At 34.5% G+C, this 27,607-nt stretch overlaps 1 long non-coding RNA gene across 1 annotated transcript; it reads left to right on the top strand.

Annotated features, from left to right (window-relative positions):
• The first annotated feature begins 531 nt into the window (after window positions 1–531).
• On the top strand, window positions 532–21,791 carry LOC134731589 (uncharacterized). Its single transcript, XR_010113997.1, has 3 exons — window positions 532–654; window positions 953–1,143; window positions 21,687–21,791. It is a non-coding gene; the product is annotated as an uncharacterized lncRNA (long non-coding RNA).
• The last annotated feature ends 5,816 nt before the right edge of the window (window positions 21,792–27,607 follow it).

Below are 27,607 nucleotides of genomic sequence, written 5' to 3'. Positions count from 1 at the left end.
TTATCCATAGGGTGGTTGTCACTTTGTAAAATAGTCCTATGCTCACTATATGTCATATTCCTTAATTTTACTCAGATCATTAAAAGGCTTAAAATAGTTTTTTAAAAATATAGAAATAGCTCTAACAATTGCAAAAATTAACCTATCTTAAGTTTAAACTTTCAGATTACATTTTCATAGTGTCTTGGTACCTTATTATCTTGCTTCATAATGAATAGTTTCCTGCAGGTGTTCACAGCAAAAAATTCTAGAACATTCCATTCCAAATATTATGAGGGAAAATGTTTTAGCACTTTGTACAAGAGTACAGCAATATAGGGTCTATGTATAAAATGTCACATGCAATAAGCAAAAAAAAATAAAGTCTTTGAAAATACCATGCATAGAGGAAATAGAGTCCCTGTAATATCCTAAAAAATTTCCGTGGAAGACATTAAACTTCCTTTTATTCAATGCTACCTTAATCTTTTAATACCTGTGTTTCTTTAACAAGGCATAAAGGTGTCCCACAGCCTGGTCTGAATGGTGTCTTTCTAAAGCTTCCTATGGAGAACTACTTCTAACAGCCCAGTGGTGATGGAGAGTTTCTTTCCGTTATTCAGAGTAAGAGGATTGAAGCTCGGCAGGAGGCGCTCACCCTTTATCCTACCAATGGTAAAGCACCATACATTGGCTTTACACTGATCTTCTGAATGAGATGAAAGAGTTTCATTTCTATTATGCATTCACATTTTAGCCAGTTTTTTTTTAATGCTATGGGATGCCACATTAGAGAGCATATTTTCGGACATACCAGGATAAAACTGAAGCTCTAAAATCAAAATGTACACTAACCTCACTGTTAAAACTTAAATCATTTACCTTCTATACTTTATTATTTATAATAAGAAAAAGGTTTAAACTTTTTGACTTCAAATACAAGTTTTCTTCTTTTTTTTTTTTTCCTTTTCAGAAATAGCCCTCCTCAGAGAGTTTTTCAGTCATTTCAGGGATGTTCGCATCGTACCTTCCACAGAAAGTTACCAAATGGGCTCCTCTGCTGCTGCTGCTTAGCCTCCTTGCCACGTGGCCATCTTGAGCCCCATGAGACTACTGCATCATTCAGAGGCTGTTCTAAGGACATTGCTCACAGCAGCATCTGTGGTAGGTGAGAAAGAAGGATCTTCTCCTGTCTTCGAACCTTATGTGAGAAAGGCCTATCTCTTTAATCCACCACAGTTCAGCAGAGAAGCCACAGTAACTAATAATGAGACTTTACTGGATGTTTGATAATAATAAAAGGCTACTATTTTCTAGAAAATAACTTACAATACTGTAATTCATGGACAGCAACCTTCTGAGAAGTGTCTCTCAAGCCTGATACTTCCCTCAATCCCAGGTCATGAACGCCTCAGTCAACACCATGGGCGTGGCTCAATCTCCCTCTACTTTCCAGTGTAGTCCAAATTGTCTTCAAATTCAAAACCAAGAACAATATTTGTTCTTATCATTGAGCATAAGCCTATTTTTCCCCATTATTGGTGGCTTGACAGAATAATTAGGACAGAAAGGCCTTTTCCCTTCCAGAAAATCTGCTCTTCCATCTTAGAAATATTATCTGGGCTTAGAACTCTAGCTGAATACAGTCCCACGTTAATTCTTTTCTCAAAATCTGAGTAATCCAGATTTAAATAACACTTTTTGTAAGACAGCAGTGGCCCGGTTGAGCTGCAGCTGCATCAAGCTCAGTCCACTCTCATTTTGTTTTGTTTTATTTTGTTTTACGATCTCTGCTCATTAGAACACTAAAAATATTGGGGTCCAAAATTACTTCATTATATTTTAATATAACAGATTTCGAGAGATTATTATATTTTTTACTTAATTGAAAATTTGATAAATAAAATCCATACTAAATCAGAAATACTGAATATGAGATGATTTGACTAATTCTGAGACTTTAATAATTCATATACTTTTACTAAGTGTTTTTTATATACTTTAAGTTCTGGGATACATGCGCAGAAGATGCAGATTTGTTACATAGGTATACACGTGCCATGGTGGTTGGCTGCACCCATCAACCTGTGACCTACATTAGGTATTTCTCCTAATGCTATCACTCCCCTAGCCCCCAACTTCCTGACAGGCCCTGGTGTGTGATATTCCCCTCCTTGTGTCCATGTGTTCTCATTGTTCAACTCCCATTTATGAGTGAGAACATGAGGTGTTTGGTTTTCTGTTCCTGTGTTAGTTTGCTGAGAATGATGCTTTCCAGCTTCAACCATGTTCCTGCAAAGGACATGAACTCATCATTTTTTATGGCTGCATAGTATTCCATGGTGTATATGTGACATTTTCTTTATCCAGTCTAGCATTGATGGGCATTTGCTTTCCTTCAAAGTTTTTGGTATTGTGAACAGTGCTGAAATAAACATACGTGTGCATCTGTCTTTATAGTAGAATGATTTATAACCCTTTCAGTATATACCCAGTAATGGGATTGCTGGGTCAAATGGTATTTCTGGTTCTAGATGCTTGAGAAATTGCCACACTGTCTTCCACAATGGTTGAACTAATTTACACTCCCACCAACAGTGTAAAAGCATTCCTAATTCTCCACATCCTCTCCAGCATCTGTTTTTTCTGACATTTTCATGATCGCCATTCTAACTGGCGTGAGATGGTATCTCATTGTGGTTTTGATTAGCATTTCTCTAATGACCAGTGATGATGAGCTTTTTTTAATATGTTTGTTGGCCACATAAATGTCTTCTTTTGAGAAGTGTCTAAGATTTTGAAAACAACTTTTACTTAAAGATTTACCTTTAGTCAAGCTAATTTCACATGTCATATTGCACAGGCCTATGATAGATGTTTAAGTAAATATTATGGCAAACATTCTGCTTTTATTCTAAATGCTTTGAAAATATGAGAATTCTTTCAGTTCAGATGACCATCTAAATAGATAAGAACAACATGTAGAATGTTTTATAAATGACCTGAGTTCTTCTCATTGTTCTCAGTCTTGTTGAAAACGAGATAAAGTGATCATTTAAAATGCATTTTAAATATCTACAAACTTTTTCATATTAAAATGTTAGATCCACATAATACACAGAAAAGTAAATATGTTTAATCTATTTCCTTTAAAACTTGCAAATTTATGTGAATTTAAGACAGGTCAAACTCATAGAAGCAGGGAGTTGAATGGTGGTTGCCAAGAGTTGGGGAATGGAGGCAATAGAGAGATTTTGGTCAAAGGGTACAACTTTCAGTTATAAGATGAATAAGTTCTGGAGATCTAATTTATAACATAATGACTATAATTAATAATACTATATTGCATTTTTGAAATTTGGTGAGACACTAGATTTTAAATGTTCTCACCACACACGCCAATAAAAGGGTAACTGCGTGTTGTGATGAATATGTAAATTAGCTTGGTGGTGACAATCATTTCACAATGTGAAATGATAACCATTCATAGTAAGGTTAGTAACTCTTACCTTATTCATTCTACATACAATTATTGCTTGGTCCTCCTTAAAGATTGGGAGCAACTACCTTTTGCTGGAAAAGAAGAAGGTCAATCAATGATCTCTTAGGCTTCTTAGCACAGAATGTATGAAGGCCAACATGTTGTCATGCTCCATCATTACAGTAGAAATTTAAATACATTTAGTACATGCAGTAATTATCAGTTAAGATACTTCATTTTTGATGAATAAAAATATTGGAAAAGCATTAAATTAATAAAATGCTATAAAATTACTAAATCTGTCCTGAATGTCTGAATATAATGTTACAGTGCTATGAATAATTTTTTTGAAAGCCGTAAGTCCAAAAGGAACTCTCATCCTAGGAGAAAAGGTAAATATTTATTACATATTATAATAGTAGTGGGATAGGATATATTACCTGGGTGATAATCCAAGGGGACATGAAATAATTATTTCTCCCGAGTGATAAAAAATTCATCTGTAATGAACTTTGTCTCTGCCTTGGTCTATTCTCCCTTCTACTAATGGCACTCTGATTCTCTTCTGAAGAATCATCTTTAATTTACTTTCAGTCCGTACAATCTTAGTAAGAGTCATTCTCCTCAACCTTATCCCAATTTTGTGCTCTAGGAATTAACCCATGACCAGGATCAAATCAATCAATTGTATATATCATTTTGGCATGTTCACTGTTTTAAGATTGACACATGACCCAAGTCTTAACAATGAGATCCAATTCTGGCTCCTGGAAAAATAAGCAACCTGTCACTACTGAGGCCATTAGCCTGCAACTCCAAAGATCTATCACATTGACAGAGCTCTTCTGAGAGTAAAAGCAATTTATATTTATATACATATAGATAATTTCTTCATATATATAAAGAATATGTAATTTATTTTTATTATATAAAGAAATTTGGGCAAAGAGAGGTAAGCCTTTGCAAATGTGGTTTGAGTTTCTGGAAACAGATATTGCTAAAAAGGAAATCTTTGCTGTTATTTTTCAGTTGGAGGAAATAATAAATTGTTCTTTTTCAGTGTTTGATCTCTCTATTTAAAAAAAATGTTTTCTTAAAACCATTTTTTTTTTCGTAATCAAGATTCTAGGCAGGGCTAATACTTTATCAGAAAGGAGTTTAGATGAGCTTTCAACATGCAGAGAAATTTGAACATTTCTAGCCAGAGGAAAAATGTAAACAAAGAAAATGATCCAGGGAAATACACTTAAGGTGTGATTTCCCTTGACTATAACACAGGCAAACAGAGATTTCTTAATGGAATATATACTCTACAAAGAGGTTTGGGGCAAGACCGTGCACATTCTTCAATGTCAGAACCAGAAGTTACAATTCTATTCTACAAGCAAAAATGTGTCGTAGACCATTTTAGATAGAGTAGGAGAATGACACGATCAGGTCTGAAACTCTGGAAGATTGTGCTGACAACATTTTACAGGATAGTTTTATAAGAGAAAATTCTAGAGAAAGAGTTTCAGGGTCATGTGGCTGACACAGGAATAAACCATTTTTGTGAAGCAGCTGTACCCAGAGGAGACAAAATAGAAGTGGATGAAGAAGTCTTGTGCTTAATTCACGACTTTCTCTATTACATGATCATGCCGTTCACTTTAATTTAACGTGACTGCAAAACACATTACGATAACCATAGAGATGTCAGTGGAAACTAACATGTAGAACAACAAAATGGAAGTTACAGTTTCTGTGCTCAATTACTAAGAAATATAAACAAAAGCTATCAGAGATATCTCACATTAACAGGAGATAATAATGTAATGATCAGTTTGGCCACAGTAAAAACATATTGTTGTATGTATGTTCAACTTAAATTTTATATGATAATACCACTGTGAACTGCTAAATAAAATTGATTTGAAATGTCATTTAAAAAGACACTACCCTGTCATAAATGAGCCTTTGCCTGAGGCATATTTGGCATAATTTAAAAAACAAACAATGTTGTAAAGAGTCAACTGCAATTAATTTTGTTTTATTGAAATTACAACTCTCTTAATGTGATGATAAACACATTTAGAAAGTTACACTGGTATAGGAGTCTAGGTCAAAATTTGAGTTTAAACTACAGTAATGATGATGAAATTTTAAAAGTGTGGGCAGATATGAAGACCATGAAAAAGATAGAATGGGATATTATCCAGGAGAACTTCCCCAACCTAGCAAGGCAGGCTGACATTCAAATTCAGGAAATACAGAGAATGACACAAAGATACTCCTTGAGAAGAGTAACTCCAAGATGTATAATTGTCAGATTCACCAAAGTTGAAATGAAGGAAAAACTGTTAAGGGCAGCCAGAGAGAAAGGTCAGGTTACCCACAAAGGGAAGCCCATCAGACTAACAGCTGATCTTTTAGCAAAAACTCTATAAGCCAGAAGAGAGTGGGGGCCAATATTCAACCTTCTTAAAGAAAAGAATTTTCTACCCAGAATTTCATATCCAGCCAAACTAAGCTTCATAAGTGAAGGAGAAATAAAATCCTTTACAGACAAGCAAATGCTGAGAGATTTTGTCACCACCAGGCCTGCCTTACAAGAGCTCCTGAAGGAAGCACTAAACATGGAAAGGAACAACTGGTACCAGCCACTGCAAAAACATGCCAAGTTGTAAAGACCATTGATGCTAGGAAGAAACTGCATCAACTAACGAGCAAAATAACCAGCTAACATCATAATGACAGGATCAAATTCACACATAAAAATATTAATCTTAAATGTAAATGGGTTAAATGCTCCAATTAAAAGACACAGACTGGAAAACTGGATAAAGAGTCAAGACCCATCAGTGTGCTGTATTCAGGAGACCCATCTCACATGCAGAGACAAACATAGGCTCAAAATAAAGGGATGCAGGAAGATCTACCAAGCAAATGGAAAACAAACAAACAAAAAAAGGAGGGGTTGCAATCCTAATCTCTGACAAAACAGACTTTAAACCAACAAAGATCAAAAGAGACAAAGAAGGCCATTATATAACGGTAAAGGAATCAATTCAACAAGAAGAGCTAACTATCCTAAATATATATGCACCCAATACAGGAGCACCAGATTCATGAAGCAAGTCCTTAGAGACCTAGAAAGAAATTTAGACTCTCACACAATAACAATGGGAGAGTTTAACACCCCACTGTCAACATTAGACAGATCAATGAGACAGAAAGTTAACAAGGATATCCAGGAATTGAACTCAGCTCTGCACCAAGTGGACCTAATGGGCATCTACAGAACTCTCCACCCCAAATCAACAGAATATACATACTTCTCAGCACCACATCACATTTATTCCAAAATTGACCATATAGTTAGAAGTAAAGCAATCCTCAGCAAATGTAAAAGAACAGAAATTATAACAAACTGTCTCTCAGACCACAGTGCAATCAAACTAGAACTCAGGATTAAGAAACTCACTCAAAACCGCTCAACTACATGGAAACTGAACAACCTGCTCCTGAATGACTACTGGGTAAATAATGAAATGATGGCAGAAATAAAGCTGTTCTTTGAAGCCAACGAGAACAAAGACACAACATACCAGAACCTCTGGGACACATTTAAAGCAGTATGTAGAGGGAAATTTATAGCACTAAATGCTGAGAAGAGTAAGCAGGAAAAATATAAAATTGACACTCTAACATCACAATTAAAAGAACTAGAGAAGCAAGAGCAAACACATTCAAAAGCTAGCAGAAGGCAAGAAATAACTAAGATCAGTGCAGAACTGAAGGAGATAGAGGCACAAAAAACCCTTAAAAAAATCGGTGAATCCAGGATCTGGTTTTTTGAAGAGATCAACAAAATTGATAGACTGCTAGCAAGACAAATAAAGAAGAAAAGAGAGAAGAATCAAATAGATGCAATAAAAAATGATAAAGGGGATATCACCACCGATCCCACAGAAACACAAACTACCATCAGAGAATACTATAAACAGCTCTATGCATATAAACTAGAGAATCTACAAGAAATGGATAAATTCCTGGACACATACACCCTCCCAAGACTAAACTAGGAAGAAGTTGAATCCCTGAATAGACCAATAACAGGCTCTGAAATTGAGGCAATAATTAATAGCCTACCAACCAAAAAAAGTCCAGGATCAGACAGATTCACAGCCGAATTCTACCAGAGGCACAAGGAGAAGCTGGTACTATTCCTTCTGAAACTATTCCAATCAATAGAAAAAGAGGAAATCCTCCGTAATTCATTTTATGAGGCCAGCATCATCCTGATACCAAAGCCTGGCAGAGACACAACCAAAAAAGAGAATTTTAGACGAATATCCCTGATGAACATTGATGCAAAAAGCCTCAATAAAATACTGGCATACCAAATCCAGCAGCACATCACAAAACTTACCCACCACGATCAAGTTGTCTTCATCTGTGGGATGCAAGGCTGGTTCAACATACACAAATCAATAAACATAGTCCATCATGTAAACAGAATCAAAGACAAAAACCACATCATTATCTCAATAGATGCAGAAAAGGCCTTCGACAAAATTCAACAGCTCTTCCTGCTAAAAACTCTCAATAAACTAGGTATTGATGGGACACATCTCAAAACAATAAGAGCTATTTATGACCAATCCAGAGCCAATATCATAGTGAATGGGCAAAAACCGGAAGCATTCCTTTTGAAAACTGGTACAAGACAGGGATGCCCTCTCTCACCACTCCTATTCAAAATAGTGTTGGAAGTTCTGGCCAGGGCAATCAGGCAAGAGAAAGAAATAAAGGGTATTCAATTAGGAAAAGAGGAAGTCAAATTGTCCCTGTTGGCAGATAACATGATTGTATTTTTAGAAAACCCCATCATCTCAGCCCAAAATCTCCTTAAGCTGATAAGCAAATCCAGCAAAGTCTCAGGATAAAAAATCAATGTGCAAAAATCACATGCATTCCTATACACCAATAACAGACAAACAGAGAGTCAAATCATGAGTGAACTCCCATTCACAATTGCTTCAAAGAGAATAAAATACCTAGGAATCCAAGTTGCAAGGGATGTGAAAGACCTCTTCAAGGAGAACTATAAACCACTGCTCAATGAAATAAAAGAGGACACAAACAAATGGAAGAATATTCCATGCTCATGGATAAGAAGAATCAATATCGTGAAAATGGCCTTACTGCCCAAGGTAATTTATAGATTCAATGCCATCCCCATCAAGCTACCAATGACTTTCTTCACAGAATTGGAAAAAACTACTTTAAAGTTCATGTGGAACCAAAAAAGAGCCCGCATCGCCAAGTCAATCCTAAGCCAAAAGAACAAAGCTGTAGGCATCACGCTACCTGACTTCAAACTATACTACAAGGCTGCAGTAACCAAAACAGCATGGTACTGGTACCACAACAGAGACCTAGATCAATGGAACAGAACAGAGCCCTCAGAAATAATGCCGCATATCTACAACTATCTGATCTTTGACAAACCTGACAAAAACAAGAAATGGGGAAACGATTCCCTATTTAATAAATGGTGCTGGGAAAACTGGCTAGCCATATGTAGAAAGCTGAAACTGGATCCCTTCCTTACACCTTATACAAAAATTAATTCAAGATGGATTAAAGACTTACATGTTAGACCTAAATCCATAAAAATCCTAGAAGAAAGCCTAGGCAATACCATTCAGGACACAGGCGTGGGCAAGGACTTCATGTCTAAAACACCAAAAGCAATGGCAACAAAAGCCAAAATTGACAAATGGGATCTAATTAAACTAAACAGCTTCTGCACAGCAAAAGAAACTACCATCAGAGTGAACAGGCAACCTACAGAATGGGAGAAAATTTTTGCAACCTACTCATCTGACAAAGGGCTAATATCCAGAATCTACAATGAACGCAAACAAATTTACAAGAAAAAAACAAACAACCCCATCAAAAAGTGGGCAAAGGACATGAACAGACACTTCTCAGAAGAAGACATTTATGCAGCCAAAAAACACATGCAAAAATGCTCATCATCACTGGCCATCAGAGAAATGCAAATCAAAACCACAATGAGATACCATCTCACACCAGTTAGAATGGTGATCATTAAAAAGTCAGGAAACAACAGGTACTGGAGAGGATGTGGAGAAATAGGAGCACTTTTACACTGTTGGTGGGACTGTAAACTAGTTCAACCATTGTGGAAGTCAGTGTGGTGATTCTTCATGGATCTAGAACTAGAAATACCATTTGACCCAGCCATCCCATTACTGGGTATATACCCAAAGGACTATAAATCATGCTGCTATAAAGACACCTGCACACATATGTTTATTGCAGCACTATTCACAATAGCAAAGACTTGGAACCAACCCAAATGTCCAACAGCTATAGACTGGATTAAGAAAATGTAGCACATATACACCATGGAATACTATGCAGCCATAAAAAATGATGAGTTCATGTCCTTTGTAGGGACATGGATGAAACTGGAAACCATCATTCTCAGTAAACTATCACAAGGACAAAAAACCAAACACCGCATGTTCTCACTCATAGGTGGGAATTGAACAATGAGAACACATGGACACAGGAAGGGGAACATCACACTCCAGGGACTGTTGTGGGTTGGGGGGAGGGGGGAGGGACAGCATTAGGAGATATACCTAATGCTAAATGACGAGTTAATGGGTGCAGCAAACCAACTCGGCACATGGATACATATGTAACAAACCTGCACATTGTGCTCATGTACCCTAAAACCTAAAGTATAATAATAAAATAAAACAATAAATAAATAAATCAATAAATAGATTTCTCTTAAAAAAAAAAAAAAAAAAACTACTGTAAGACCACACCCAAGAAGTGGCCAAATTTTTTTTCTACTGGGCTTGTGAGCTTCCCAGAATAAAAGTAGGAATAGGAAATAGAAAAAAAAAAAAACCCTGCACACTGTGCAAGTGCACCCTAGAACTTAAATTATAATTAAAAAAAGAATAGTTAAAATTTTAATTGATTCACTAAAATTTGGGAAATTAATATGAGAACGCATTTCTAATAGATGAAAAAAATATTTATTCAACTGGCCTTATAACACTATGTGTGGATGATATCTGGAATGACAAAGGCTCAGCTCCTTAAAGGAGGAAAGTCCAGACTTATTAATATTCCAGATGATCCAGAAATGGAAGGAGAAGGAAATTACGAAGGTTTAGTTAAAACTGGAGAAAGAGGGAGAAGAAATCGGGAAACATCTAAAACTTTCAGTAACATAAATAGAATCTACCAGATGTTTATTGTGAATCCTATAGCAACCGTTGGAATAAATATATAAATGGATAGATACAGGTGGTCTAAATTGTTGTAAAGGAAATACATTTGAACGCTAAAACATTTCTCAAATAATTCAAATGCAGATAGACTAGGTGGTGTATTAGCATTCTCCAGACACAGAATCAATATAATTTCCTTCTTTATTTCTTTTTTTTTTCTTTACCTGAGAGAGATTTATTATAAATAATTGGCTCACAAGATTGTGGATGTGACAAGTCTCAAGGTGTGCAGGGTGAGGCAGCAACTTGGAGACCCAGGAGAGCCAATGGTGTAGTTCCAGTCTGAAAGCTGGCAGGCTGGAGAGACAGGAAAAGTCGATGTTTCAGTATCAGTCTGAAGGCAGGAAAAAGCTGATATGCCAGTTAGAAGGTAATCAGGCAGGAGGAATGCTGTTCTACTGGGGCCTGCATCAGCTTTTTTTGTTCTCACACTTTCACCTGATTGAATGAGGCCCACTCACATTAGGAAGGGCAATTCAGTTTACTCATTCTGCTTATTTAGTTATTAATCTCAAGGAAAAATCCTTGCAGAAACATACAATATTGTTTGACAACATAGCTTGGAACCCTATGTCCCAATGAAATTAGTGCCTAACATTAACCATCAAGATGAAAAAGGAAAAATACAACTGATGTAACAAATAGAAAACACACAGCAATATGGTAGAGTTAATCTCAGTCATATAAATTATATTAAATACAGATAGAGAAACGCTTCAATTAAGAGAAAAAAGTGAATTAAAAAGTAAAATTAAACAATGTGTCATTAAGAGGAGATATGCATTGAAAATGAAGTAAAGATAAAAGCAAAAATATTGAAAAAGATTACCCTGAAAGCATTAATCATTAGAAATCTGGACATTATACCACACTGACTAGACTTCAGGGTGTACAGTATTATCAGACATAACAAAAGGCATTTCATAATAATAATCATTAAAATCATACCATCAACAACAAAAACATGTGTTGTAGATCTAAATATGTATGAACCTAATATTAGAATTTTTAAAATATATTAAATAGAAGCCAATGGACTGAAAGAACAGAGAGATAGATAATTATAGGACAGTAATATTTCATAGAACAAATAGAAGATGAGTAAGAAAACTTCAAGAAGATGAGAAACTAACTCAAACTAATTTATGTTTATAAACCACTACAAACAACAATTATACAACAAATTATTTTCTAGTATAACAGAGTGGTCAGCAAGATAAATTGTGTGCTGGGCCATAATGTCTCAATAAATTTAGAAAAAATGAAATCATACAGAATATGTCCTCTCATGTTAAGGGAAGTGATTATTTGGTATTTAAGGTTTTCGTTGTAAAGATTTTCCAGTCCACTTGAAGTTCTATGCACTGTTTCACATATAGTGTAGTTAATTTCTAACAAAGAACTTAAAATCATTTCCCCTGTTCCTTGTGTCATTTCTATAATTCGTTTAACTTATCCATATGCAATAATCACTCACTACATTGGGGTTATTATGACATTAGGCAGTTATCTTTTAGACTCAGAGAGTTCAGTCACACTCCTATGGTAACACGGTTTAAAATTTTGCAATTGAAACTCATACCCTATGCACAGAATCAAGTGCATTGGTGTTCAACATTTTTTTCAAACTCTGTTCGATGTCAAGGTCCCTCTTGCCTTGCAGAGGCTGAAAATATAAAATTCCGCAGACGCCTTTGCAGCAACAGTTATGGATAATTAATTGTTCACCCTCAGGGACATTCAAGTGCGATTTAGAATACAGAGTGAGGCAGATGTCACTCTTCTGGTAATTATTCAATTACTGCTGGCAAGTCCATTGTGAGGACATATGAGTTTTCATTGTCAACTTCTTCATAATAACAGCTTCGTGGTTGTGAATTTCTCTGGTTATAGCTTTATCTGCCCATGGATCTGGAGCTAGGACTTATGGTTACAATTGTCATTTCCATAGGTAGTTTTCTGATTGTAGAAAAGTCAGTAATGCTCCAGTGGCCCAATTCTCTAGCATCATTTTAAAAGTCAGTCCTGACAACTAAATCTATAGTGCATTTATTCAGAAGCCTTGGTGATTCTTTTGGCCATTTACATTCCTTTCTTCTGGAATTAGTGCACTATTTAAGGTACAGGCTAAGCTGCTTTAAAAATAAAACAAAAAAATAGAATGGTCCAGTCAAAGTAAACTAGCATTTCATCTTTCAACTAACAGTCTAAAAGTTTGTAAGTAGTCCAAGTTGCACTCCCACAAAAAAAAATTTCTAAGTGGTCATGCGGAGACCCAGTTCCCATTTTTCCTGTTGATCTCTACTCCCCTAACTTACTGACCTCATCTGCAAGGCTAAAACGGTTCACAAGGACCTCAGCCACATTCGAACCAGTGACACTAAGAAAGAGGAGGTAGAGGTCAGGCAATCTCCTTGTAAGGATGGCATACAAAAGTTGCAATTCCCAATTCTTTTAGAATTCATCGGTAGTTACTTAGTCATAAAGCTTCAACTGTTGAAAGATAAGTTAGGAAATACAGTGTGTGCTATGTCAGAAACCTCGGGGGATTATATGGCCAAAACAAAGAATGAGAGAATGGGTATTAAGGGACAATTACAGTATTTGTCACAATAAGTTAAATAAATTCTATTCTCGACAGTGAAACATGAGAAATACATGCTGGGTGGCAATAATTTGTATAATAGTGTGCTCTCCATAATAATGTAATTCATTCATTCCTTGAATTAAAATGTATTGCCACCTACCACATCAAGTTATATAAAAACAGTGGTTCCTGCCCAGAGGAAGCTTATTAAACAGTGTTAAACACAGATAAGTAGACAGTAAAAATAATAATGTAGCTCATACTTTGAGTCCATATATGTGTCACGCTATTTAACTGCTTTATGGTTTTGTTAATTTTGTAAACTCCAATAATTTAACGAGGTACTTATTATTACATCCATCTTAATGTTAAGAATTCTGAGACACAGACGACTTATATTACTTTTCTAAGATCATAGAGGTAATTGAATTGGAGAAACAGAGTTCAAATTCAGATATTATTTTCCCAGATTAATGCAGTTAATCCTTATGTCATACTGGGTTCCATTATATGTGGAAAAGTACTCAGATGAAGCAATTACTGAACCCCACAGATGCTCGTAGGACAAAAAGTTAAAGTGACATTTTGGCATTATTTGTGATTCTGGTTGCAATGTGAAGGTGGGGAGGATGTTGTATATTCATACAATGTGATATTTCTTAGAGATAGAAGGAAAAAATTACTGCTACATGCAAAACCAGGTATGAATCTCAAAAACAAGAGTGTATATTGTAAAATTCTAATTATATGAAGTTCTAAAGGGACAACATTAATTTGGTGTGAAAAACAAAATATCAGAACAGATATACCCTCAAGGAGGATGGCTGCAAATACCCTCCAGAAGTGTGGCTGATTGACTGAAAAGGGCAAAAGAGAAATATCTGGGGGTGAGGGAAAAATGCTATAATTGATAAGACAGCGTTATGTTAAACCTACTTATGTTTTACAGTTAAATTGTGCATTTCACTTGGTGTACATTTTACTTGTAATTACGAGCTTTTGAATGTTAGCAATGGTGAAGATTAAATATTTTGTAATATCTTTTGTGCATTCTAGGCCTGAAGAAATAAGGAACTATATTAAGGTTAAAAAATAGAAAATCATGAAAACTTCCTTTCTTAACATATGTAGGCCACAGGAGACATGGAAGAAGACAGAAAAGAGTTAATAATCTCTATCTGATTTTTGGCTTGATCAACTGAAAAATGTAGGTGCTATTTACAGAGATGAAAGAATGGAGAAAGAAGAAATAGGGAAAATATCTAAAGGAAACAGATTCTGATGAATATTGAATCCAAGCGAGTGGATGAATTCTCCCAGATAAAGGATATGAATTAAGAAAAGCAAAAATAATATTTTAGTGTTATTGATATTTGTGGAAAAATACAAGTTACATGGAGAATCAGGATTGAATATCCAGAAAGCAGTTCTAACAAGTGAAATGGCACGATTGTACTTTTTTTCTACATAACATTGGTTCATCACACACCTGCAAGGGTTTTTGAAGTACAGATTTTCACAGATTGTTGGATTCTAACTCCAGTTTCTAATTCAGCTATCTTAATGTCAATTATTTTTTGTGAGATGATGAATATTAAGATAACTGAAATAAACTGAAATGACCCAGTCATAATCTGTTTTATATCTTTATGGAAATGCATAGTGACTACTCCTAAAATGAAATACGTGTCATTGTATATGGACTTATATACACATATAAATATACACACATCGATATGTATAAATATGTATAAATATAGATGTGTGTATGTGATATAATCTTTCCAGTTTATTATATTCTTCCAAGTTTGCTATGACAAGCCTTTTCTTCTGTTTGCCTGTCATAATTGACAATATTTGTTATAATAAAATTAATAAAAATATTCTTATATAATAATTCTGTGATCCATTTTTCACAAAAGAATCATAACTGTGTCTCTCCAATGTCTAATATTTTTGCTTTCTAAATTAATAATTATACTTATACTGTCTCTTTTCAGGCTTGCTTTAACCTTTACTTTTAATGGCAAAACCACAATTACTTTTGCACCAACCTAGTAGTAATAACTGGAAAAATAAATAGATGCTGACCTGACATTCTAATTGCTATCGTAGTTAAAATTGTTATAGTAGTTATAATTGTTATAGTAGTTATAATTGTTATAGTTATAATGTCAGGTCTGCATCTATTTATTTTTCTAGTTATTCCTATTAGGTCGGTGCAAAAGTAATTGCAGTTTTGCCATTAAAAAATATTAGACAAGCTGACTTTTAAATTAATAGTATAATAAGACAGCAAGACTTCATGGGATTTGTGAATATTTTCGGTTATGCTCTTGAAGAGCATAACATAAAAGAATATTTTGCCTCCTCTTCTACTGATTTTCTATTGCATATTATCTATTTCACTTTGAAAACTACTGATAGATCTTACATGTCAACATCTGTTCAACTTGATAGCTAGGTATTAAATCTATCCTATATACTTCATATTGTATTTTGTATTGGGAGAGTATCCATAAAATAATTATAAACTAAGGTATTTTTTAAACCAGTTAATAATCTAACAAGCTCCATTGCACATAATATCTAGGTTCAAATTCTCATCTACATGTTAGGGTTATATTTCGGGATATGTGTCTCTAAACATTTTAATGTTTAAGAGAAATGAAATTTCCCTTCTATATATCTCACCCAGAGTTGATGTTATGTAACCCATTTTTATTGAGTATCTCACTATGGTAGTTATCAGTGATAATAAATAAACAATGCACTAACTTTCACCCAACCAGTTGCTTTTGGAAACTTGAAATGTCCTGAGGGTGCAGAAAGCATAATCTTATAAACATTCTGGATTACGGAAGTCAGATACTGTATGGCCTCTGACAGAAATCTCTGAATCTCTTTGAGTACAATTGTTATAGTTTTGAGGCACCTTGGGTTACTGTGGTTCTACAAGCCCATCATTATCTACCATAGGCACTGCTGCTACCTTTTCTCTCTATCTTTGTCGGTTATTGGCTTGAAATTCCATAACTTGCAAAGTGGTCTGAGACCTTAAAGGTTCTAATAGTGTCTTTGTAAATTTTTAGCTAAATTTCAATAAAGGAAAACAAAGTTACAGCACTTGTGATTTATTATCTTACAGTTTTAAATGATCTAAATCTTCAGAGGACTGTATCTAACACATAGTAGATATTCCAAAATTTTTAGCTGAATCTGAATCTACATATATAATCAGAGCATAAACAAATAAGTAACAATGTAAGGCAACATGAAATTAAAAAGGATAGAGATGACAGTGAGATTATGATAAAAGGGAAAACAATACTGTCTGAAGAAAAAAATATTATAACAAAAGTCTAGGCCAAGGAGTAATGTTTTATAAATGTAATTAAACCTAGAAATTTGAAGTAACTGGGAAACCACTGAACTTTTTTTTTAACTAGATAATAAGTTAAAATCCAGTGTGTTGGTAATACACACTGAGGAGGCTTATCTACATCGTTTTTTGTTCATAAAAATTTACTTGGAACCTGATGTTAGGCACTAGGGATTCAGACGTGATAAGTTACAAAATACACTTGTCCTATAAGGGATATATTAGATTGGTGCAAAAGTTTTTTAATGGCCATCATTAAAAAGTCAGGAAACAACAGGTGCTGGAGAGGATGTGGAGAAATAGGGACACTTTTACACTGTTGGTGGGACTGTAAACGAGTTCAACCATTGTGGAAGTCAGTGTGGCGATTCCTCAGGGATCTAGAACTAGAAATACCATTTGACCCAGCCATCCCAATACTGGGTATATTCCCAAAGGACTATAAATCATGCTGCTATAAAGACACATGCACACGTATGTTTATTGCAGCACTATTCACAATAGCAAAGACTTGGAACCAACCCAAATGTCCAACAACGATACACTGGATTAAGAAAATGCGGCACATATATACCATGGAATACTATGCAGCCATAAAAAATGATGAGTTCATGTCCTTTGTAGGGACATGGATGAAACTGGAAACCATCATTCTCAGTAAACTATCGCAAGGACAAAAAACCAAACACTGCATGTTCTCACTCATATGTGGGAATTGAACAATGAGAACACATGGACACAGGAAGGGGAACACCACACTCCGGGGACTGTTGTGGGGTGGGGGGACGGGGGAAGGATAGCATTAGGAGATATACCTAATGCTAAATGACGAGTTAATGGGTGCAGCAAACCAACATGGCACATGGATACATATGTAACAAACCTGCACATTGTGCACATGTACCCTAAAACTTAAAAGTACAATTAAAAAAAAAAGTTTTTGCTATTAATTCCAATGGCAAAAATCACAAGTACTTTGTACCAACCTGATACTATATACATTGAAAGAGATTTGTGATATTAGAAGAAATATTTATATAGAGGTAGTTTTAAGTATGTTATAATTACATGAAATAATATACTAATCCTGATTTCAGATGGCATTTTTGAAAAACTGAAGGCTTTTTAAAACCTAAGCTGCTATCTCTAATTTCCCATTCTACAATTAATTTCATAATTCTTAAGAAAATCTATGCTACTTTATAGAAAAAGACACTCAATAATGACCTCTGCAAATTTATCTAATTCATAAATTTATCAACATTTCCTCCAATCTTGTCAGAATTTTTATTCTCTTTTATTTCTTCTTTGCCTTGTTTCTTGATAAAATAGCTTTTATTCCTTCATCTTCTTTATATAACTCATTACATGCTGACATCTTTCTACACAATTATACTCTGATTACACTTACTAAAATTACTAAGAGTTTAGAAGTCCAACTGTCTTTAACAAATTTATTTCTATTCTTTTTTGCATGATTTAACAATTCCTCTCTCTCTTCTTTATATCTTTATTTTTCTTTTTAATCAAGCTTCCAGGTGCCATCCATGTGTTAGAAATAAATAGGCAAGACAAAAATTATGAGTAACATTGTTACAAAAGCCAAGAGACAAGGTACAAAGAAGAATTTCCAACTATTACATATCTATAAATATTAAAAAGAAAAAGGTATAAAGAAGAGAGAGAGGAATTGTTAAATCATGCAAAAGGGAATAGAAATAAATTTCTTAAAGACATTTGGACTTCTAAACTCTCAGTAATTTTAGTAAGTGTAATCAGAGTATAATTGAGTCCCAAACAAGGTGTCACAGCTCCCTGAAGGGCTGCAGCTCTTCTTTCCTTCATGCTTCTAGAAACGTGACGAGCAAGGAACATGTTTCAGCCCTATTTGTTACAGTTTTCTCAGCCCCACTATTCAGCGGTTCCCGTGTTCTTATCCTGTGCCCGGGAAGAATTAGGTATGTGGACAAGTGGAGGGTGAGCAAGGTGAAGAGAAGCTTTATTGAGTGATAGAACAGCTCAGAGGACACCTGGAGTGGGTAGCTCCTCTCCACGGCCAGGGTGTCCTGACAGTGTTCAGCATTCCACAGAGAGAAGACACTGGAATGGGTAGGTACTCTATGCAGCTGGCCGTCCCAATGTCTCTTCAAGTCTGGCTGAATCCAGGGCTTTTATGGGCTTCAGAGGGAAGTGCATGCTGACTGGTTCCTGGGTGGCCATGGGCAGGCCCAGAAAAAGCACCGTAAGTTTCCACTCCGGTCCGGGGACCGGCAGCCTGGCCCCCAGGATTCAGGCCTTCTCCCGCTTAAAGGTGGGGCTTCACCAGGGACCCACCCCTTTCCACCAAGGAGTCTGCCCGCCTTCTACCACTGATGATGGTGCCCAGGATTCCCTCCTGTGCTTGTCAGCACCCGAAGTCTGGAGTCAGCACTGCCCGGAGCTTGCTCACACCTGGCCGGGTTGCAACAGCTTTGATCTTGGCCTCAAATTTGCTATGAAATCAGAGTCGGTGTTGGGAGTGGGGAAAGGCCAGGCAGTGGGAGCAGGCACCTCTGAGCCTGCGAGAAAGGACAGTCCTTTCCAGTTCCTTCCCAAGAATGCAGAGTTGCCTGAGTCCACAGCTGCAGCTGCACTCAGGAGGGTGGGGCTCCTGCCTGCTCCCAGCCGGAAGAGCATAGGGATGACTCGGTCGGTATCCGTGGCTAGGCAGCCGCAGCTGCACCCAGGGAGTACCCGGCTCCCGTTCTGCCAACTCCGAAGCGGGCAGGGTTCTCGCTGGCTACATGGAGTGCACAGCCTCTACTGCACGTCTCTCACTGATGCCAGCATTATGGCTGCAGCAGCACCAAACAGGCCACCGCTGCCATCCATAGCATTTTTTTAAATGTGTTTGAGAGATGGTAGTGTTATTTTCAAGCTAAGCGATGTTGGAAAAGGAGTAGATTTTGAGCAATGGTAATAAATTCCAAGTTGGCGAATGTTAAGTTTTAGATGTCTGTGAGACATCTCAGTGAAAATATCCAATAAGCAGTGGAATATAAATTTCTTGAGTTGAAAATAAGATCTGGATTGGTTATATTGCTAAGAAAGTCATCAGCAGATGCAACTTGCCTTGAAAATTTCATGCTCACAGTATCAAGTGTATATTGAAGTTCCATCAGGATGCTGCACAAAAACCTAACCTAAAATGATAAGAAAAACATGAGATTCAAATGGTCTCAAATCTTTTTTTCCTCTTTATTTCTATAAATGATATTACTAAATTTCTAAAGTTAGAAAGTCCAGAGTCATTCTTGACCATCTTTCTTTCAATTCTACTAAATAAAAATATCTCAAATTGTTCAATTTGACTTCATCTTCCCTCTCACAGATTTAAATCAATGTTTCATCACTTTAACTACTATTACAGTCTCCTACAGAGCCTCTCATTTACAATTCATTTCCCAAGTATTATCTTCTTTTATGAATTTCAAACCCTTTCAACTGACTTTCTTCTGCCTGAAATATGTTTATGGAAATTACTCATTGCTTTGTTTCGATTCTTTTTTCCTTTCTTCTTATACATTTTCCCCATCTGTCTATCTATCTGTAGATGTAGACATTTAGTTATTTATATTCATTGACCTTTAGAAGGTACGTCATTTATTATGAAATTACCTCAGGATACTGATTTTAAGTAATTTCTACAATAAAAATTTATATCCATAATATCTTTTAACTATTAGTGAATTTTTAAAATTGGTACTGTTAGACCTTAATATCAGAAAACTGGTGGCTGATAAAATAACTAACAGTGATTATCTTTATTAAATAAGGTATTTCTTCATGGAGAGATTTTGCAATTAGCTACTTAGTTCAAAAGGCACATATCTAGTGGTGACATGTGGCACTTATAATTACGTGTAAAATTGTACACTCATGTATGTTGAAATTTATGTTTAGATATAAAGACACTTATGATTTGATTCCTATTTATTGACATCAACCAGATTTGAAAAGTTAAAAAGCTAAAAACGACAAGAAGGAATGAAGCTACAAAAGTTGTAAGGACATTCTAAAATAACTACAGTTGTTTAATTTGTTTTAATCAGAGAAGTCAGTAACAACAATAAGAAGAAGACCATTAGAAAACAAAGGATTTTTCAAGGATGTGGCATTTGCACATGTGAAAATGGAGAAGGATATCACTAAGATAGAAATTTTAGCATATATATTCTAAAATAGAAAAAAAAAGCTTCCAAAATCTTACTTAGAAGTTAATCAAGATACTTATATGTTTTATGTCTGTTTGAATTCATTGAAACATATACTGTAATTATCACTAAGTAGCATTAATTGCAGTTTATCCTAATGTATTATACATTAGAAGTTTGCCTAAAAATTTATCTCAAGTGTTCTCACACACAAAAGTAAATATGTGAAGTGATGGATAGGTTGATAAGCTTGATTATGGAAATCATTTCATAATATATATGTACATTAAAATGTCATGTTTACATTTCAAATATATGCGATGTTTATTTGTCAATTGTAACTTAATAAAGCTAAAAAAATCAATGTAGTAATTAAACTAATGATTATATTACATGTATTATATGTCATCCTTAATTGTCATAACATGTTTAAAAATAGTGCCCAGTAAAACCTTGACTAGGTGACTGCTACATTGAATTATAGATTTATGTGAAAACAGAAGTTTAAAAAGTAAAGAAAGAAAAAGTTCTTTCAGCAAATATTTGTAGAACATTATGCTTATTACGCACTTATGTTTGTTTTTAATGAAACCTAAAGAGAATATGAATTAAATCACATTGCATTATATGAAAATTTATTCATCATCAATCATGTTTTGGGGAGAAATTATGTTTTTTCATGGACATAGTTTAGGACTATGGAACGTCAGCAACTTATTTCTTTTTTACTTTTTTGCAGGTTATGAAATCAAGTGATAAAGCTGAGAGACATGAGTTTCCCTCAAGAGATGATTTTACATCCGTTTTGAAATGTTGCATAGATTTCTGTTTCTCTTATATATTTACACCAGTGTTATTTATAAATTTATTTACTTTTAAAATAAATATTAACCGAGAACCTATTTTATACAAGGTACAATTTTAATTTTTTAATTTTTATCATAGTAGGTATATATATGTATATATAGTACACGTGACGTTTTGATACAGTCATACAACACGTAATAATCAAATCATGGTAACTGGTGTATCATCACTTAAAGCATTTATCATTTCTTTAAGAACATTATAATGTTTCCCTTTTCATTATTTTAAGACATACTCCGAATTATTGACTGTAGTTACCTTGTCGGTGCTATCAAATATTAGACCTTATTCTTTCTTTTCTTTTTTTTTTTTTTGAGACGGAGTCTCGCTCTGTCACCCAGGCTGGAGTGCAGTGGCGCAATCTCGGCTCACTGCAAGCTCCGCCTCCCGGGTTCACGCCATTCTCCTGCCTCAGCCTCTCCGAGTAGCTGGGACTACAGGCGCCCGCCACCACGCCCAGCTAATTTTTTTGTATTTTTAGTAGAGAATATTAGACCTTATTCTTTCTAACTACATTTCGTACCCATTAAACATCCCACTTTCTCTCTCCCTCCTTGCTATCCTTCCCAGCATCTGGTCAGCATCATTGTATTCTCAAACTCTATGACTCCGTTGTTTTAATTTTTAGCTGCCACATATAAGTGAAATAATACAAACTTTGTATTTCTCTGCCAGGCTTATTTCACTTAACATAATGTCCTCCAGTTCCGTCCATCCTGTTGCAAATGACATGGTTTTATTCTTTTTTATGATTTAATAATATCCCACTGTGTTTATGTATCATATTTTCTTTATCTGTTCATCTTCTGATGGAAACTTAGGTTGATTCCAAATCTTGCCTATTGGGAATAGTGCTCCAATAAACATGGGAATGCAGATACTTCTTCAATTTATTGATTTCCTTTCTTTAGGGTATATACCTATCAGTGAGACTGCTGGATCACATGATAGTTCTATTTTCAGTTTTTAAAGAAACCTCCATTTCTGCTTCTCTATAGTGGCTGTAATAATTTATGGTCACCAAGAGTGTATGAAGTTTCCCCTTTCTCCACATCCTCACCAACATTTATTATTGCCTGACTTTTTGATAAAAGCCATCTTAACTGGGATAAGATAATATCTCATTGTAGGTTTGATTTGCATTTATCTGATAATTAATTACGTTGCACATTTTTATATACATGTTGGCCTTTCCATATGTCTCCTTCTGAGAAATGTCTATTCATATATTTTGCCCATGATATTATTTTTCTTATTGAGGTGTTTGACTACCTTGTATATTCTGGTTATTGAACCCTTGTCAAATAGACAGTTTGCAAATATTTTCCCTCAGTGTTTAGGTTATCTGATCAATTTATTAACTGTATCCTCTGCTGGAGAGAAGCTTGATGAGATCCTATTGGTCCATGTCTATTTTTGTTGCCTGTGCTTTTCAGATATTACTCAAGAAATCTTTGTCCAGACCAATGTCCTGGAAAGTTTCTGCACTATTTTTTTCAATACTTTCACAGTTTCAGGTTTTAGATTTAAGTCCTTAATCAAATTTTGATTTGATTTTTGTATATGATGAGAGATAGGAGTCTAGTTTCATTTTTCTGCATGTGGATGTCCAGTTTTCTCATCATTTATTGGAGAGACTGTCCTCTCCCTGATGTATATTCTTGGCACCTTTGTTGAAAATGAGTTCCTCGTAGATGTATGGATTTATCTCTGGAATTTCTATTCTGTTCCATTGGTCAGTGTGTCTGTTTTATGCCAGTACTGTGCTATTTTGGTTAAAACAGCTCTGTAGTATAATTTAAAGTTAGGTAATGTGATTCCTCCAGTTTTGTTCTTTTTGCTCAGGATGGCTCTGGCTATTCTGGGTCTTTTGTGGTTCCACATGAATTTCAGGACACTTTTTTTATTTCTGTGAAGAATATCATTGGTATTTTGTCTGTAGATTGCTTTGGGTAGTATGGATATTTTAACAATATTAATTCTTCCAATTGATGAACATAAAATATCTTGACATTTTTGTGTCCTCTTCAATTCCTTTTATCAGTATTTTATAGTTTTTATTGTAGAGATATTTTACATCTTTGGTTAAGTTTATTCTTAGGTATTTTATTTTATTTGTAGCTTTTATAAATTGAGCTACTTTTATAATTTTTTGTAGATTTTTTCTTTGGCATATGGAAATGCTACTGATTTTTACATGTTGATTTTGTATCCTACTACTTTTCTGAATTTGTTTATGAGTTTGAATAGTTGTTTGAAGGAGTCTTTTGATTTTGCTAGACATTAGATCATATAATCTGCAAAAAGAATAATTTGATTTATTTTCGATTTGAATACCTTTATTTCTTTCTCTTGTCTAATTGCTCTAGTGATATCATCCTTGGATAAATCCCACTTGATCATGATAAAGGATCTTTTTATTGTGTTGTTTCATTTGATTTGCTGCAGTCAGTTAAGAATTTTTGCATCTATATCCATCAGAGATACTAGCCTATCTCTGATAGGCTGGCCATCAATAAAAATAGTTTTTATTGATGTTGTTGTATCTTTGTCTGGTTTTGGTAGCAGGAAAATACTGGCCTCATAGAATGAGTTTGAAAATATTTTCTCCTCTTAGATTATTTGGAATGGTTTCAGTGGAATTAGTATTTGTTCTTCTTCAAATGTGTGGTAGAATTCGGGAGTGAAGTCATGGGGTCCTGAACTTTTCTTTGATGCGAGATTTATTATGATTTTAGTCTTGTTACTTGTTATTGGTTAATTTTGGTTTTAGATTTCATCATGGTCCAATATTGGTAGGTTGTATGTGTCTAGGAATTTATTCATTTCTTCTAGGTTTTTCAATTTTGGCATATAATTGCTTGTCTTTAATGATCTTTTGAGTTTCTAGGTTATCAGTTATAATATCTCCTTTTTCATTTCTAATTTTATTTGGTCTTCTCTCTTCTTAGTCTTGCTAAAGTTTGGGTTATTTTGTTTATTTTTTCAAAAAAACAACTTTTTCAATAATCTTTTCTATTTTAGAATTTTGTTTATTTCTGCTCTGATCTCTATTATTTATTTTTTCCTATTAATTTTGGCTTGCTTTTCCTTGTCTAGTTCTGTAAGACACACTGTTAGGTTATTTATTTGAAGTTTTTATTCCCTTTTGATGTAAGCATTTACTGCTATAAACTTTCCTTTTAGTAATGATTTTTGTGTATCCCGTAGGTTCTGGTATGTTGTATTTTCATTACTATTTTTTTCAAAACATTTGTCAGTTTCCATCATAATTTCTTTATTGACCTACTGGTCATTCAGGAACATTTTGTGTAATGTCTGTGTTTCTGTACAGCTTTCAAAGTTCCTCTTGTTACTGATTATTCCATTGTGGTCAGAAAACACACATATCTTAATTTTATTTTTTTGAATATTTTGTATCACCTAATGTATGGTCTATATTTGAGAATGATCCATGTGCTGAGGAAAAGAATGTATATCCTGCAGCTGTTAGACGAAGTATTCTGTAAGTATCTACTAGGTTCATTTGATCTATAGTGCAGATTAAGTCCAATATTTCTTTGTTGATTTTCTGTTTGGATGAGCTTTCACTGCAGAAATTAGGGTGTTCAGGTCTCCAGCTAGTATTGTATTAATGTCTATCTCTCTCTTTAATTTTAACATTTGTTTTATATATCTTTGTGCTCCAGTGTTCAGTGCATATATATTTACAATTGCTATGTCTTCTTGATAAGTTGGTCACTTTATTATCATACTGATATAATTTTGCCCTTCTTTGTCTCTTTTGATAGCTTTTATCTTGAAATATCTTTATCTGTTATGAGTATAGTTACTTCTGCTGTTTTGGTTTCCATTGCGTGGAATATCTTTTTTCATCTTTTTTTTTTTTTTTTTTTGAGACGGAGTCTCGTTCTGTCGCCCAGGCTGGAGTGCAGTGGCGCAATCTCGGCTCACTGCAAGCTCCACCTCCTGGGTTCACGCCATTCTCCTGCCTCAGTCTCTCTGAGTAGCTGGGACTACAGGCGCCCACCACCACGCCTGGCTAATTTTTTTGTATTTTTAGTAGAGACGGGGTTTCACCATGGTCTTGATCTCCTGACCTCGTGATCCACCTGCCTCAGCCTCCCAAAGTGCTGGGATTACAAGCGTGAGCCACCACGCCCGGCTCATCTTTTTAAGTCTATGTATGTCTTTATAGTTGAAGTGAGTTTCTTGTATGTAGCATATTGTTTGACCTCTTTTTTAAAAATTTATTCAGCCACTTTATCTTTTGATTGGATAATTTAGTTCAGTTACATTCAATGTTATTATTGATACGTAAGGATTTATGACTGCCATTTTGCTATTTTTCTCTGGTTATTTTTTGATTCTCTGTTTCTTCCTTTATTTCTGTCTTCTTTTCTATAAACATTTTTTTTTCTGGCAGTATGTTTTAATTTCTATCTTTTTAAATTTTTGTGTATTTCTTGTACTTTTTTGTAATTTGAAGTTACCATGATTGCAAGTAATATTTTATAACCAATTATTTTAAATTGATAACTCAACTCAATACAAAAAGCAAACAATCGAACCAACAAAGGGAAAACTAAAACTTTACACAACTCCATTCCTCCTACTTCTTAATTTTTTGTTTATTTCCAGTTATGCTTTTTTATAGTCTCTATCCCTTAAAAAGTTCTTGTAATTATTGTATTTTATGTTTTTTTAATTATTCCCACTCAAGATATAGGTAGTTTACACATCACAATCACAGTGTTGAAATATTCTGTATTTTTCCAAGTACTTACTGCTACCAGTCTATTTTGTATATTTAGATGATTTCTTATTGTTCATTAGCATCCTTTTCTTTTAGATTAATACATTCTCTTTAGCATTTCTTATACGACAGGTTTTTTTAAATTTTATCATTATTATACTTTAAGTTTTAGGGTACATGTGCACAACGTGCAGGTTTGTTACATATGTATACATGTGCCATTTTGGACAGGTTTGATGTTAATGAAATTCCTCAGCTTTTATTAGTTTGGGAAAGACTATTTCTCCTTCATGTTTGAAATATATGTATATATATTTTTTTCTAGATATAATATTCTAGAAGAAAAGAGTGTTTTTTGTTTGTTTGTTTCTTTCTTTTATTTAACAAGTTGAATATGTCATGTCACTCTCTCTTGGCCTGTGAGGTTTCTACTGAGGAGGCTGTTTGAATCCTTACTTTATACCTAACATTTAGGACTTTGATAATTAAATGCCTTGAGGTAGCCTTTTTTGTGTTAAGGTCTCTTGATGTTCTATGACCTTCTTGTATCTAAATATTTATATCTTTCTCTAAGACTAAAAAGTTTTCTGTTATTATTTCTTTGAATACATTTTCTTACCTGATCTCTCTTGATACATATATGTATATATGTATGTATATATATGTGTGTGTATATATATGTGTGTGTATACATATATATATATATACATACTCTTTAAAGAGTACAGCCAATACCTCTTTGATTTGCCCTTTCAAGACTTTTTTGATCTTGTAGGCATACTTCATTATTTTTTTCTTTTTTTCTTTTTTCTCCTCTGTGTATTTTCATATAGCCTGTCTTCAAGTTTACCTATTATTTCTTCTGCTTTATTAGTTCTGCTGCTGAGTGAGTCCTGTTCATTTCTCACTTTTCCAATTGAGTTTTTCAGTTCCAGAATTTCTGCTTGTTTTTAAAAAATTGTTTTAATCTCTGTTAAATCTCGATGATAAGATTCTGAAGTCTTTCTTGATGTTAACTTGAAGTTCTTTGGGCTTCC

Source organism: Symphalangus syndactylus, chromosome 10 (genome assembly GCF_028878055.3).
Source record: "Symphalangus syndactylus isolate Jambi chromosome 10, NHGRI_mSymSyn1-v2.1_pri, whole genome shotgun sequence".
In the NCBI taxonomy this organism is placed as follows: domain Eukaryota; kingdom Metazoa; phylum Chordata; class Mammalia; order Primates; family Hylobatidae; genus Symphalangus; species Symphalangus syndactylus.
The sequence above is the reverse complement of the archived record's forward strand: the minus strand, read 5'-3'. Positions and strand labels throughout refer to the sequence as shown.